This window comes from Mustela nivalis, assembly GCF_964662115.1.
Source record: "Mustela nivalis genome assembly, chromosome: 2".
Taxonomy (NCBI): Eukaryota; Metazoa; Chordata; class Mammalia; order Carnivora; family Mustelidae; genus Mustela; species Mustela nivalis.
This window is the reverse complement of record NC_139021.1, coordinates 114625095-114639427: the sequence shown is the minus strand read 5'-3', so window position 1 is coordinate 114639427 and position 14333 is coordinate 114625095. Positions and strand designations below refer to the sequence as shown.

Sequence of the window (14333 nt, the reverse complement as noted above, 5' to 3'; positions counted from 1 at the left end):
CGACCTTGGCGAAGGTCATGGGAGCGAGGAGTACAGGACTGTTTTGCCAGGCGTACGTGGTTTGAGCCCTTTCCGATGAGACTATGTTAATGTGCGTCATGTTTTTATACTGTGATGAAGGACTAATTTAGACATGATAGACTGCATATTTAAATCAAACCATCTGATGATTTTGGACAGATATGCGCACCCATAAAACCATTGCCTTAGGATAGGAGGTCATAGCTAAACTTTGAAATAAATCACTGAACTTCCAGTTTTTAAATATATAAATATGAGTAAAATGACTAAGCTTCACTAATAAACACTAGCCGGAAAGAGCCGGAAAGAGCCGGAAAGCCCTCCTTCCTTTGCCGTCCCCTCACACTGGTGTGAGGTTGAGCGGACAGGCCTCTCCCTAATGCAGTGTTCTGTCCTAAGATGCAGTACACAGTCTTCAGCTTGGGAGCTGCTGCTTTTCCCTCATTCCTTGGGCATCTTGGTTATGGCAGCTCCCAGGAGAGTCAAATCAATGGAAAGCATCTTACCTTACAGTTTAATGGATTTCAGAAATAACCCAATATAATCGCCCGTGTGTGTGCACACTTGCATACACACACACACACACACACACACACGCATGCACGCACACACAAAATCCCTTCTAACATATCCCTGAGAGGGGCGCCTGGGTGGCTCAGTCAGTTAGTCAGTCAGGTGTCTGCCTTCGGCTTAAGTCCTACATCTGGCTCCTTGCTCAGCAGGAAGCCTGCTTCTCCCTCTCCCTCTGCCTGTCACTCTGCCTGCTTGAACTCTCCCTTTCCCTCTGTGTCAAATAAATAAATAAAACCTTAAAAAAAAAAAAAAAAAAAAGAACCCTGAGAGTTAGTCATCTACTTCAATGGCTCTATAGGTAGATTGTTTAAGAAATTAGAATGGGTGTGACATTGATATGATATAAATCAGCATTTTCTCAACCTCAGCACTATTGGCATTTGGGGTGTGATAATTCTGTGTTGTGGGGGACTGTCCTGTGCCTTGTGGGATGATTAGGGCCATCTCGGGCCTTGACGCACCAGAGGCTGGTAACACCCCTGCAGCTCGCATCGTGAAGACCAAAAATACCCCCAGAATTGCCAAGTGCCAGTTGTCCCAGCAAGGAGACTCTTGTATAAACGGATGCCAAAGGTGCTCGATACCAATTCTTACGTTAAACACTTCCAATCATCTTTCTCCATACATTCATCTTAATCCGTAGCCACGGTTGATGCACACACGGAAGGAAGTCGTTTGTGCCATATAGCCACACAACTCAAGGGACTGACCGTTGAGAAGACTTTGGTATAAAACCAAAAGTAGCCGTGAAAAAAGGCCAGCCTGACATTCCTCAGGTTCTTCGTCACTCTCGTCTAACAGAGTTTTAAAGAACTAAACTGAAGAACACCAGCCCTTCTTTCTTTGATGTCAAGTTAATTCCTTTTTTTTTTTTTTAAGATTTTATTTGTTTATTTGTCAGAGAGAGGGAGCACAAACAGGGGAGCACCTGGGCGAGGGAGAAGCAGGTTCTCTTTGAGCAGGGAGCCCAATGTGGGACTCAATCTCAGGATTCTGGGATTGTGACCTGAGCCGAAGGCAGATACTTAACCAACTTAGCCACCCAGATGCCCCAATGTCAAGTTAATTGTAAGAGAGCAGAGTAACCCCAGAATTAACGAGTCATTCTCATTGAACTTAAATATGAAAGTTATCATTCAATGACCAGATGTGACATTTAATATTTTCTCAGACTACATTCAGGAAGACAGAGGAGAATGTTATCAGGGGGAGTGAAAGCGCCTTTCTCGTTTCCTTGAGATATCTTCTGGAAGATTCTTTTTTCAAATAGGATTTCCATTTCTATTCTTTTCTTGATGTGTGATTGAGACAGAAGTGATAGGTATTCCATACATAGAGTCTAACCTTCCTCCCTCAAATAAAGCCTTTTATTTTTTTAAAAGCCTTTTACTTTAGGGGCGCCTGGGTGGCTCAGTAGGTTAAGCCTCTGCCTTCAGTTCAGGTCATGATCTCAGGGTCCTGGGATCGAGCCCCGCATCAGGCTCTCTGCTCAGCAGGGAGCCTGCTTCCTCCTCTCTCTGCCTGCCTCTCTGCCTGCTTGTGATCTCTGTCTGTCAAATAAATAAATAAAATCTTTTAAAAAAAAAGCCTTTTACTTTAAATCAAAACAAATGATCAATGACATACACAGAGGTGTGATAAAGACATCCTTTTGCCATCAGCGAAGACATAAGAAATGGAGGCTATCCAGTAATGTAGTGTTCTCATAATGCAGTTTCAGATTTAACGGCCTAACTTAATGGATGGTGCTTGAAAAGTTTTGATTATTTAATAGTAAGCAAAGTTCTTAACTTCTCTGCAAACTGGAATTTGGATTGTTATTTGTAATCAGTTCCAATTAAAATTAAACATAGAACCAATTATAGAGATGTCTTCAATGGGAAATTGAAAATGTTAGCGAGCTTTTAGTTTTATAGCTATACATGGTCTAACGTTCAAAATAAAAAAGTAATAATTGAATACAAAAGGCTATTAGTATTTTACAAGAATAGAGTGTTCATATACTCACTGAATACTGTGGAAGCCTCCAGACTAATTCCCATATACACATTAAATTAATATATCCTTACAACCCCCTGAATGTTATTCCCTTAGCTATGGTGACATTGATCAAGGGGTACAACCTCTCCTCATTTCAATTTCCTTATACATAGGTGGGGATAAGAAAAATACTTATGAACTTAAATATTTATCAGTAGTGGTAATATTAAGAACCATAGTTCAGCATAGGATCTCATTTGAATAATATTAAATGTCTCCATGTTATTTCTAAGTAGAACCATTAGATTACAGTTAAGCCTTTTCTGAAAGTTATATGAATATAAGCATATTATTACTATATGTTATTGTGCTGAAATTGTGTCTCTGTGGGAGGTTATTTGCAAAAATCTCCACAATTATTCCCTTCCCATATCCATTCCTTCAAGAAAGCCCCCTTTCCCAGTGACTCTGAGCTTAACCATATGACTTGCTTTGGCCAACAGTACAACAGTGAATGTGATACAGGCTTTCACTTGAAGGTTACCCATGTACTGGGACTGGCCCTCTTGCTTCTCTTGGGAACACTCTGATCACCACGAGGAGAATGAACTCAGCTTAACCTACTGAATGGTAAGTGTGAAACAACCCAGTGACCCCCACTGTCCCTATCAATAGCCAGCGAAATACCAGATGTGTGAGAACAGCAGCCCCTGGCTGATACCAAACACAACAGAGCCCAGCCAGAATAAGCAGAAACAGACTCATCCCAATAGAGCCAAGCCCAAATCATGGACCCACAGAAACATGAACAAATACAATGATTGTTGTTTCCAGGTCATCAATTTTGGAGTGATTTGTTACACAGCAAGAGCCAACTGATACAGTCCCCACAGGCACCATACATGAGAATAAAAAATTCTAATTTACAACGCAACTAATACTCTAAGTTTACAGCCCTCACTAAAAATGCTGACTTGCTACTGAAATACTGACAATAGCATTAACTCACCTAATAAACCGAAACCAGTTCTGTCTGGTTTTATTCTCGGTGGTAAACACTGGGCATTGGTATAATGCAGAAAGGTAGAATTCCTCTCTCCACTGAATAAATAATAACAGACAAGCTTCATATTTCATGAACTACTTCAATCAAAGGAATGATGGCAAAGTTCAGTGTGTGTAGAGACGTTCGGAGACCATCAGCAGTTCTGGTCTGGGGTGGGAAGCCTTGCCATCATTTAGATGGAAGATGTATGCCCATATGAGGTATTCATTATTTACTCGGCACTGCCTGTCTCTCTTCAGAGCTCACAGCTAAGACATATTTCTCATCCACTGGCACCGTTTTCAACAATTTTGGTTCAGGTTATGAAGCTGTCACAAAAATTTACTGTACAATTTTCCTCACTGCAAAAATACTTAGTTTTAAAGAGTAGAGCCAAGGATGTTCTGAAGTCAGTCAGCATCCTGGCCTTCCCCGTCCTGCGCCCGCCACTCTAACTCCACCAGAACGACCGGGCAGGCTGCTACAGAGAGCAATGGTTATTGTTGCCAAAATTAACAGCCGGGAAGAAGGCTCATGATGAAGCCTACTGATTTTTTTTTTTTAAGATTTTATTTATTCGTTTGTCAGAGAAAGAGAGGGAGCACAAGCAGGGGGAGCAGCAGAAGGAAAGGGAGAAGCAGACACCCTGCTGAGCATGGAGCCCAATGTGGGACTCAATCCCAGGACCCTGAGATCATGACCTGAGCTGAAGGCAGACGATTCACTGACTGAGTCCCCCAGATGTCCCAGAAGCCCACTGATTTCTGTCGGTTCATTCAGACCACATTGCTTGGGGGATGTTTGCACACTCAACAGATGACCAGTGCCAAGGCAAGAAAACTAGTGGGAGGGAAAACTGAAGAAACACAAAGTGAAACATGGCCTGTCCACTGTGAACCACATGCTCCTTCCCTACCCAAAAGGGCCCTTCAGTTCTAAGGTCTATTCTAACCACCCAGTGCTCTTTTCCTTCCAGTGCTATTACTCTTTCCGTTACTACTACTATGAGCTGACTGTCCACTCCATTGGAATAGAAGTATCTTGGGTAAACATTTCCCAGGTTTTCCATAGTCCCAAATCATCCCCTTAGTAATAGCTTTCATGGTCATTGTTGAGTCTTCATGATGTGCCAGATAGTACGCTAGCACTTTACATAAATTAGCTCATTATCACACAGATCAATGGAATGGGAGGGAGATCCCAGAAATAAACCCATGCTTACATGGGCAATTAGTCTACAACAAAGGAAGCAAGAATAGACAACAGGGGGAAAAGACTGTCTCTTCAACAAATGGTGCTGGGAAAACTGGACAGCAATTTGCAAAAGAATGAAACTGGACCACTTACGCCCCATACAAAAATAAACTCAAAATGAATTAAGGACCTAAATGTGAGACCTGAAACCCTAAAAATACTAGAAAAGAACACAGGTAGTAATTCCTCCAACCTCGGTCAAAGAAACATTTTTCTAGATATGCCTCCTCAGGCGAGGGTAACAAAAACAAAATTAAACTCTTGGGACTACACCAAAATAAAAAGCTTTTTGCACAGTGAAGGAAACAATCAACAAGATAAGAAGGAACCTACTGAATGGGAGAAAATATTCCCACATGATATATCTGATAAGGTCTTAATATACAAAATATATTAAAAAGGTATATAACTCAACACCAGTATAAAATCCAATTAAAAATGGGCAGAGAGCCTGAACAGACATTTATTTCCAGAGAAAACATACAACCGACAAACAGTCACATGAAAAGGTATTTGACATCACTCATCATCTGGAAAATGCATTATCAAAACCACAATGAGATATCTCGTTCTGGCACCTGTCAGAATGTCTGGAATCAAAAGAGAAAACAACAGGTGTTGGCGAGGATGTGGACAAAAGGGAAGCCTCGTGCACTGTTGGTGGGAATGCAAACTGGTGCAGACACTGCAGAAAGCAGTATGGAAGGTCCTCAAAAGATTAAATATAGAACTACCTAATCATCCAGTAATTGCACTACTGGGAATTTACCCAGAGAATATGAGAGCATTAATTTAAAAGAATATATATACACCCTCTATTTATTGCAGCATTATTCACGCTAGTCAAGATCTGGAAGTGACCCAAGACTCCATCGATAGATGAATGGATAACGGAGATGTGGCAGGTCATGGGCTTTAAGGAGAACATGTGATCTGATGAGCACTGAGTGTCATACACAACTAATGCATCATTGAACACTACATAAAAAACTAATCATGCACTATATGTTGGCTAATTGAATTCAAATATAAAAACAGTTGCATTCTACAAAAAAAAAAGGATGTAGTTAGTGTACATATATACAAGGGAATATTAATCATAAAAAAGAAAGAGCTCTTCCCATGTGCATCAACACAGATGGACCTAGGGAGTATCATACTCTGTGAAGTAAGTCAGAGAAAGACAAATATCCTGTGATTTCAGTTATATGGAGGATCTAAAAAAACAAATGCACCAACTAACAAAAAGCAGAAGCAGACCTATAAATACAAAGAACAAAGAGATGGTTGCCAGTGGGAGGTACAGGGATGGGCAATAGGGGTGAAAGGGAGGGAGACACAGGCTTCCACTTAGGGAATGAATAAGTCATGGGGATGAAAGGTTTAGCACAGGGAAGAGAGTTAAGGACATTGTAATAGTGTTGTATGGTGACAAAGGGTAGTGACACTTGTGGGGAGCATGGGGTAACCTATAGAGTTGTCCGATCACCATATTGTTCACCTGAAACTAATGCCTCGTGTTGGCTATAGTTCAACAAAAAGAAAGGAGGAAGGAAATTAGCTCATTACTTTAAGCCTTATGATAATTCTAAGGAGGCGAGAGTCCCACTGTATCATTGTGAGTACTTTTCTTCAAGAGGCAGAATAATTTGCCCAGATGAATGGATAAATAAGACATGGTATATATATACAATGGAGTACTATGCAGCCATCAAAAGAAATGAAATCTTGCCATTTGTGACAACGTGGATGGAACTAGAGGGTATTATGCTGAGTGAAATAAGTCAATCGGAGAAAGACAACCATCATGTGATCTCCCTGATATGAGGAAGTGGAGATGAAACGTGGGGGGTTTGGGGGATAGGAGAAGAATAAATGAAACAAGATGGGAACTCGAGGGAGACAAACCATAAGAACTCTTAATCTCACAAAACAAACTGAGGGTTGCCAGGGGGGTGGGGTAAGGAGAGGGTGGTGAGGTTATGGACATCGGGGAAGGTATGTGCTATGGTGAGTGCTGTTCAGGGTGTAAACCTGGCGGTTCACAGACCTGTACCCCTGGGGCTAATAATACATTATATGTTTATTTAAAATTTTTTTTTAATTATTAAAAAAAAAAAGAAGAATTCACCCAAGGTTACCCTCTAACTAGGTTACAGAGCGGGTTTGGAAGTCCAGATGTTTACAACTGTAAGAGTAACGAGCTTATCCAACTCCCTCCTGCCTTCCAGCATCACATGTGGTCCTTCTTTGTATGCAATGTGGTAGTCCAAGCCATGGGCTTAGACACAAATGCGCAGGTCAAAAATGCAGTAAAGTGATCTTGAGCAATCCCTTAGCCTCAGTGGGCCTCAGTTTCCCTATCAGTAACATCATTTCCACTCAGTCTAGAGGGATGGAGTGACATGGTATAATTAGAGGAGGACTTAACAAATGGATCATTTACACAGGTGAGATCTAAGCAGAGAAGCAGAGATCTAAGGACAGTGCAGGAGACTGTCCCAGCCTGGCCAAGGCAACACCCCAAAGAAGGGATCGGCCAACGATCCGTCTCTCACTCTGATCTCCTCCAGTGACTCCCGATGGCCAAAACCATAAAACCAGAGGGAAGGGAGTCCTACTGGAGTAGTCCTCATGGGCCAGCTCCCTGAGCCAGACCGCAGGTGGAGCAGGGCAGAGCGTGAGTGAGTCTGCGAGACCAAACGGAGGACACGACTAATGGTACCACTTCCTTACAGAATCTTCCTGATGGTGAAACGAGATAATGTCTACGATCCACCAGACATAGTGTCTAGTACTCAAAAATGATTAGCTACTATTACTTTAACACCTTCATGTATTTCTCCAATCAACACTGATTGAGAACTTACTAGCTCTGGGCGCTACAAACATGAATGGTGTCTAGTGAAGCTTGCAACCCCGCCGTGCTCAGGAGAGGTAAACACCGAGTGGGGACTGCAAAAGAAGGCCTCGTTATACCTAAAGGTGGGGTTCAGACAAGTCTGGAGAAGTCTGGCAAACTGGGGTGGTAGAGAGTTTTCACCCCTTTTTTTAAGTGGCTCTCAGGATCTCATCGGCCAGTGGCATGCTCTGATGGGAGAAATAGAGGCCCAGGAAGGCTCTGTCAGGGACCCAGCCCTAGCCATCCGCAGGCAGGGGCAGTGGGGAGTGGAGCAGTGTGTGCGCCAAGTCCACGGATCTCCTGGCCAGACTTCCAGGAGTCTGGACTGAGCCCACGATGATGCTGCAGTTAGGGAAGCTGCAAGGAAAATGAAGTAAAATTTCACAGACGCTCCAAGCCCAAGTGGGCTCGAAAGTAAGGGGAGTCATTCACCCTCTTGTGCACCCCGACCATGCTTTGGCGCTGGCAGCGGTGGAGCTGGAAGGCCGGGGAGGGGTGGGTAGTGGAGGGGAGGCAGGAATCTGAGCGCCTCATTTCTTTACACAGGGCAAGTAGCAAAGGAAACAGCCGTGCTGGGCTCTGCGGTACCCACCGAGGCAGGACTGAAGCAAAATAAGAGAAATACAACTGCCCGTGTTGGATACATAGATCACATGTGTTTGTGTGTTCCCATTCATGATTTTGAGAGAGGCCCAGACCTGTTTGGAAGAGGTCAGCGACTGCAGGAGTCCAGGGGGAGGAACCAGCGACGCTCAATGCATACAGATTCCCATGACATAGAGAATAAAAGGGTCAAGTGCTCTAAATCCTACCAGCAGAGAATGAGCTACAGGAGTTCTAGAGGAGAAAGCAAGGGGACGATCAGGTAGGTTTCTTCCATTAAGCGGACTTGAAGGCTGCTTGAAAGAATCAGTAAGAAAAGAACACGAAGAGGCAGAAACAGGTGGAACCCAGGGAGGAAGAGCTCTAGGATGGAGGGATCAGTCTGCTGGACTTACGGGGGAGTCTGGAGAAGACCAAGACATTTGGTTCCATTTCTGGGGTCCCAGAACCCCAGCCTCAGGAATGTGGTATTTATTCCAAAGGCTACTGAATATCACTGGAGATTTCTCGGGGCGGGGGGGTAGGGAATAATGGAAGGGGAGCTAGGGACTTGCAGAATACACAGCACCAGGTCGCCTGGGTGGCTCTGTCGTTAAGCATCTGCCTTTGGCTCAGGTCATGATCCCAGGGTCCTAGAATAGACTCTCACATCGGACTCCCTGCTCGGCGGGAAGCCTGCTTCTCCCTCTCCCACTGCCCCTCTTTGTGTTTCTGCTCTCGCTGTCTCTCTGTCAAATAAATAAATAAAATCTTAAAAAAAAAAAAAAAGAATATACAGCACCAAAGTAAAATCAGAAGTCAGCAAAGCAAGGCAAGTCCCTCCAAATGCAACAGCTTATTAATAAAAATAAATATATACATTTTTTACGCGCCAAACACTGTCCTTGATAACAAACACCACAATCACAGCTACCATTCATTCAGCTCGGGGCTGAAAGTGAGATGTAGGCTATTTCCAATAGTCCCTTCTACTGTCCTATGGACTACATATTTTTATTTCCATCTCACAGATGAAACTACAAATCAAGAGAGATGGAGCCCAGACTCACATACCTGTACGGTAATGTTTCAAATCATGTTCTTAACCATCATTGAGCCCAAAATTCTGCTGAAAAAACTATTAGGGGGAAATATCACTCTAACAGAAGTAAACACCATACACTCTGAATTAAAACTTTATCACGGTGTTAGAAGTCTTTTCAAATAATAGCACCCAACGCAGTCCTCATTACTGGACCCCGCTAAGAGCAGCTCAGGAAAGCAAATGACAATCAAACCATGCCTTAGATGAGCAAGACAAAGTAAATAAGCAAATAAGTCATATGTGAGAGACCCAGTGGAATTCTGAGCCAAGAAAAGAAGGTTCACCCAAATGGAAGCTTGTTCTCTACGTAGCCACGGATATTCAGTTGTGGCTTGTCTCTCCTGGAGGAACAGAGAACCTTCTCCAGGACTGCACACAGCAGATGGGCAGGCAATTGTCCTAAGTGAATAAAAGAAGAAACAAAATGAATAGCCCATCCTTCTTAAAGCTTCCGGAAGAAAAAAGCAAAAAGGAATCCTCACGAAGTCTTTAACCCAGAATAAGCATTTGTAAAATGCTTGTTGATTTGATTTAAACGAGAGTCAGTCACGGAAGGTAGCAGAAGAACACGTCAGCCTCTGATCTTGCTGAGCCTTACCCTGTCTCACCCTCCAGATGCTCTCACACAGACCCCTTGGGTCCTTGGATTCGAAGCAGACTATTTTTCCTAAGCACAGAATTTTTCCATACCTGCTGACGCCCTCACTCACAGTGCTGAGCAACACAGCCCAAATGGTTTAATGCTGACTGTGTCCTTAGAAATAGCTCATGTCAAAGCTGTTTTATCCACTAGGCATTGCCATGTCAACAGAATTCTTCAAGAACCAACCATGTGTGAGGAAGTGTGTAAGCTTTACCTATCAGTGGAAAAGAATGCAGAATGTGCCATTAGTCCACATTGTGTCAGTTTCTTTTATTATTAAATTTTATTTTTTATTAGTAAGTTTAATGTCTTTATATTGTTCAATTTATGGTTCTATTGCTAGATGGAAAAAGAGAATGAGAAATAATACCAGTTCACAACCATAATTTTGCAATCTCCAATCAAGGATCATCAACAAGTACTAGATTGAAGGAGAGGAAAATCACCTTCATGAGGACAGACCTGGGATGCCCACACTTACCAATTTGCTTTCAAATTCGCCTTACTTTCAAATTTCTCAGCCAAAAAAAGGGGGAAAATAGATACCTATTACATGTGTGTATGTATATATATATTATTTATAATATATATTTGTGTGTACAGATAGAGTACAAATATTGCAAAATGTAAAAAATTGTCAAATCCAGGTACAGAGCCTAAGAGTATAAATTCAACTATTTTATCAGCATTTCTATGTGTTAATTTTTCATAACAGAAAACTGGGAGAAGGGGCACCTGGGGGCTCAGTGGGTTAAAGCCTCTGCCTTCAGCTTGGGTCATGATCTCAGGGTCCTGGGATCGAGCCCCACATCAGGCTGTCTGCTCAGCAGGTAGCCTGCTTCCCCCTCTCTCTCTGCCTGCCTCACTGCCTACTTGTGATCTCTGTCTGTCAAATAAATAAATAAAATCTTTAAAAAAAAAAAAAGAAAGAAAACTGGAAGAAACTTCCTCCACATATTTGAAGCCTTACCAAAAAAAATTATATTTACAAAACTAGTATTCCCTTGAAAACTGTAGATCTGACCATTACCTCAAAAGAATCTCAGTATAAGCACAGCAATTTCTAAGTAACGTAAGTTAGATAAGTTGTCAATACTAAAACTTCAGCAAAAGCTGTCATAAAAAATATTTTTGTTTACCAAAAAAAAAAAATTGAAAAGGATATTTAATGTGGGAGGTGGGTATATGCTAATACGCTTTATAAAATGTGAGATTCGACTTCTAAAAGCACCTATTAGTTTATTATTCTAAAGATTTTTATTTACTTGTCAGAGAGAGCACAAGCAGGAGAGGGAGAGGGAGAAGCAGACTCCCCTCTGAGCAAGGAGTCCGACGTGGGGCTTGATCCCATGACCCCAGGACCATGACTAGAGCTGAAAGAAGACACTCTACTGACTAAGCCACCCAGGTATCCCACAAGTTTATTAAAATGAACCTGGTGGAAATTGGACTTGAATGTGCAGCCTTTCATCCAGCCCCTCGACCTTGAACATCTCGGCTGCATACTTTCTACCCTCTAGATTTCCAAGGGATTATAGAATTGTCTATTACTTATCAAACCGTTTGTATGTGGAAGACTGTGGGACATTCTTCAGAAGCATATCTCTCCCAGACTGCATAATGCCATGAAATAAATACTGATGATATGCCCATTGTACAGAGAAGCAAAACTGAGGTTCAGATCAGTGAAGTTGCCTAAGACCACATAGGCAGTCCAGGCAAAGCTGGGATGGAGGTCTGCATCTATCCCATCCTTTGGTAACTGTGTGTGGAGGCTGGTGGGCAGGCGGAACCAGAGTCACATGAAGAAGTCACTAAAACCTGAAGACTCCTGGTTGGAATTTTAGGCAGGGAGGAGAAGGTTCTGTGGTCAGCTGGTGAGAAGGATGGACATTTTGGAGCTAGGATCATTTCATCGTGTCACCTGGGATGCACCTACCCTTCAAAGCAGAGAGCTGGCCTAGATCTAAAAGAGCAAGAAGGAAAAGGCCATCTACACGCTAAACTCTTCCAAAGCATGCCATCATGCATGTTGGGGGAGAGGCTGCTCCCATAGGAAGTGACCAACATTCTTTGATCACACAGACACAAGCCCACAGCACTGATCTTGTCATTTTCCTGTTTACATTCTTGAGTGAGTTCCCAAAGCCTGCTGGCAAACAGAAACCCGTTGTAGCCCACTTATGCTGAACCGTCTGAGAGGTTGGGATTGAGGAGGACAAGCTGTGGCCAAGATTATTCCAGAGTTGATGTTTCTGATGCCATCCAGGCTGGCTCTGTGACCCCTGGATGCTGGAAGCTTGGCTGTGTATTATATCACCTCTGCTCACTCAGCCACAGGCCTCAGGACCTTTGTGTCCCCATTCTGGGCACTCCCTGCAAAATCATCACTGAGTGACTCTTCGGGATTTGCCTCAGCCTCTCAACAGTACCATCGGGTCCCAGTGGGAGCATTTGATTGACTGAACTCCCAGTTTCTATCTGCCAGGGAGCAGGGACAAGAATGACCAGCTTTCCCTCAGTTAAAATATTGTGTCTTTATATACGTATACCTATGTGTATGTGTGTATGTATATATTTTTTTCAAATTTATTTTACAGACAGAGATCCCAAGTAGGCAGAGAGACAGGCAGACAGAGAGGAGGAAGCAGGCTCCCCGCTGAGCAGAGAGCCCTTTGCGGGGCTCGATCCCAGGACCCTGGGACCATTGCCCAAGCCGAAGGCAGAGGCTTTAACCCACTGAGCCACCCAGGCGCCCCTGTACGTGTATATTTTTATATGTTTATATGCACATGGATATGTATTTGGAGTCAAGCAGAAGTCCCTTTTGCTCACTCTTTTTGCTCTATTCATGTTTTCAAAACAGTAGATGAGACCCCCCCCCCGCCCCCACCGCGACATTAGGAAGGACAATCGCTTTCCTCAGCTATTTCCAATGTGAATTTCATCCCCAAACACTCTCACCTAGAATTCTGTTAGACCGAATGTCTGGGCATCCCAGGACATTCACACTAACCCACAGAATTAACCATCACAGTGGGCCTCGAGGTTCCAATTTAGCTTTACTCATTTGTCAAAGTGTTCTGTTCATCCAGGCATAAACATCATATATCCCAGCTTTTTCCAGCAGAGATGTTCTTGGAAACTGGAGTGTGTGTGTGTGTGTGTGTGTGTGTGTGTGTGTGTGAGAGAGAGAGAGAGAGAGAGAGCAGTTTTGTTATGAGATGGTGGAAAGGGGTGTCTGAGTCTCAAGCTTCCTCACTCCCTCCTGTGGTCCAGTCTGGCTACTAGACCTCCAATGCCCATGACTATAACTGGGACAAGAGTCTCAGTGGGTGGCCAGGATCTCCCACCTACTCACCACCCTGCCTTTGATTTCTCTGTCTTTTCTGTCAGGGAAAGAGTTGTCTATAGTCTGAGTTCAGAGAAATATGTGTTGAACCTTGTTACCTGGCATTTTCTATGGTGTAGAAGGAACACCTTCATAATTAGGGATTCACCAGGCTTGCCAGAAATCTGCACCTTATATTTTAAAAAATTCCCTTGTGTTTAAAGCAAATGATAGTGATTTTCCATTTTTGGTAATAAAAATGTTTACTTTTAAAATAGTCTGGTTTAGAGAAACAGCAAACCACTATCAGAATGTGTTACTCAGCTGTGACTACTATCAGGAGAGGAACAGGCGAATGGGAAACATGAGCCTAGCACACTCCCTAGCACAGAGTGAGCCCACAATAGACATTTGATGGGTAAATGAGTAAACAGGAAGAACAACTACCCTCATCAAAAGTTTTCCATCTTCATCGACTGTATGCACCTCAAGAGCAATGCTGTCCACACTATGAAATTCTTAGAAAATTTTCCTCAGCAACATTAGATATTTAAATCAGCTACATTTACTAAAACTATAATGCAATGCCTTTTATAAGCAAGCCTATTTGTTTACTGTTCAATCAAAATAAATAATTTACATGAAATTAAAGACAAGCCAATGTATCTAGAATGAAAGTCAGAACAGTGGTTGACCATGGGTCTTGGTGGACTGGAAGTGGGCATGACAGGAACTTTCTGACATGATATAAATATTCCTGTTATGACTGGGGTGTTGGATAAATGGGTACATCCATTTGTCCAAATGCATCTAATAGTTCAATGAAGACCTAGTATTTCACTGTGTAAATTTTTTTAAGATTTTATGTATTTATTTGACAGACAGAGATCACAAGTA

The 14333-nt window shown here is 42.7% G+C and overlaps 1 long non-coding RNA gene across 2 annotated transcripts in view; it reads left to right on the top strand.

Moving 5' to 3' along the window:
• The window catches only part of LOC309859896, a 43722-nt gene that overhangs the window by 13568 nt on the left and 15821 nt on the right, over nt 1-14333 (top strand). The window contains exons 1-3 of one of the 2 annotated variants that reach the window (XR_014309028.1): nt 3102-3204; nt 7612-7810; nt 8322-8640. This is a non-coding gene — a long non-coding RNA (uncharacterized lncRNA). Of the gene's footprint in view, nt 1-3101; nt 3205-7611; nt 7811-8321; nt 8641-14333 lie in introns of those variants that run through there. The other variant, XR_014309027.1, reaches the window with a different exon arrangement.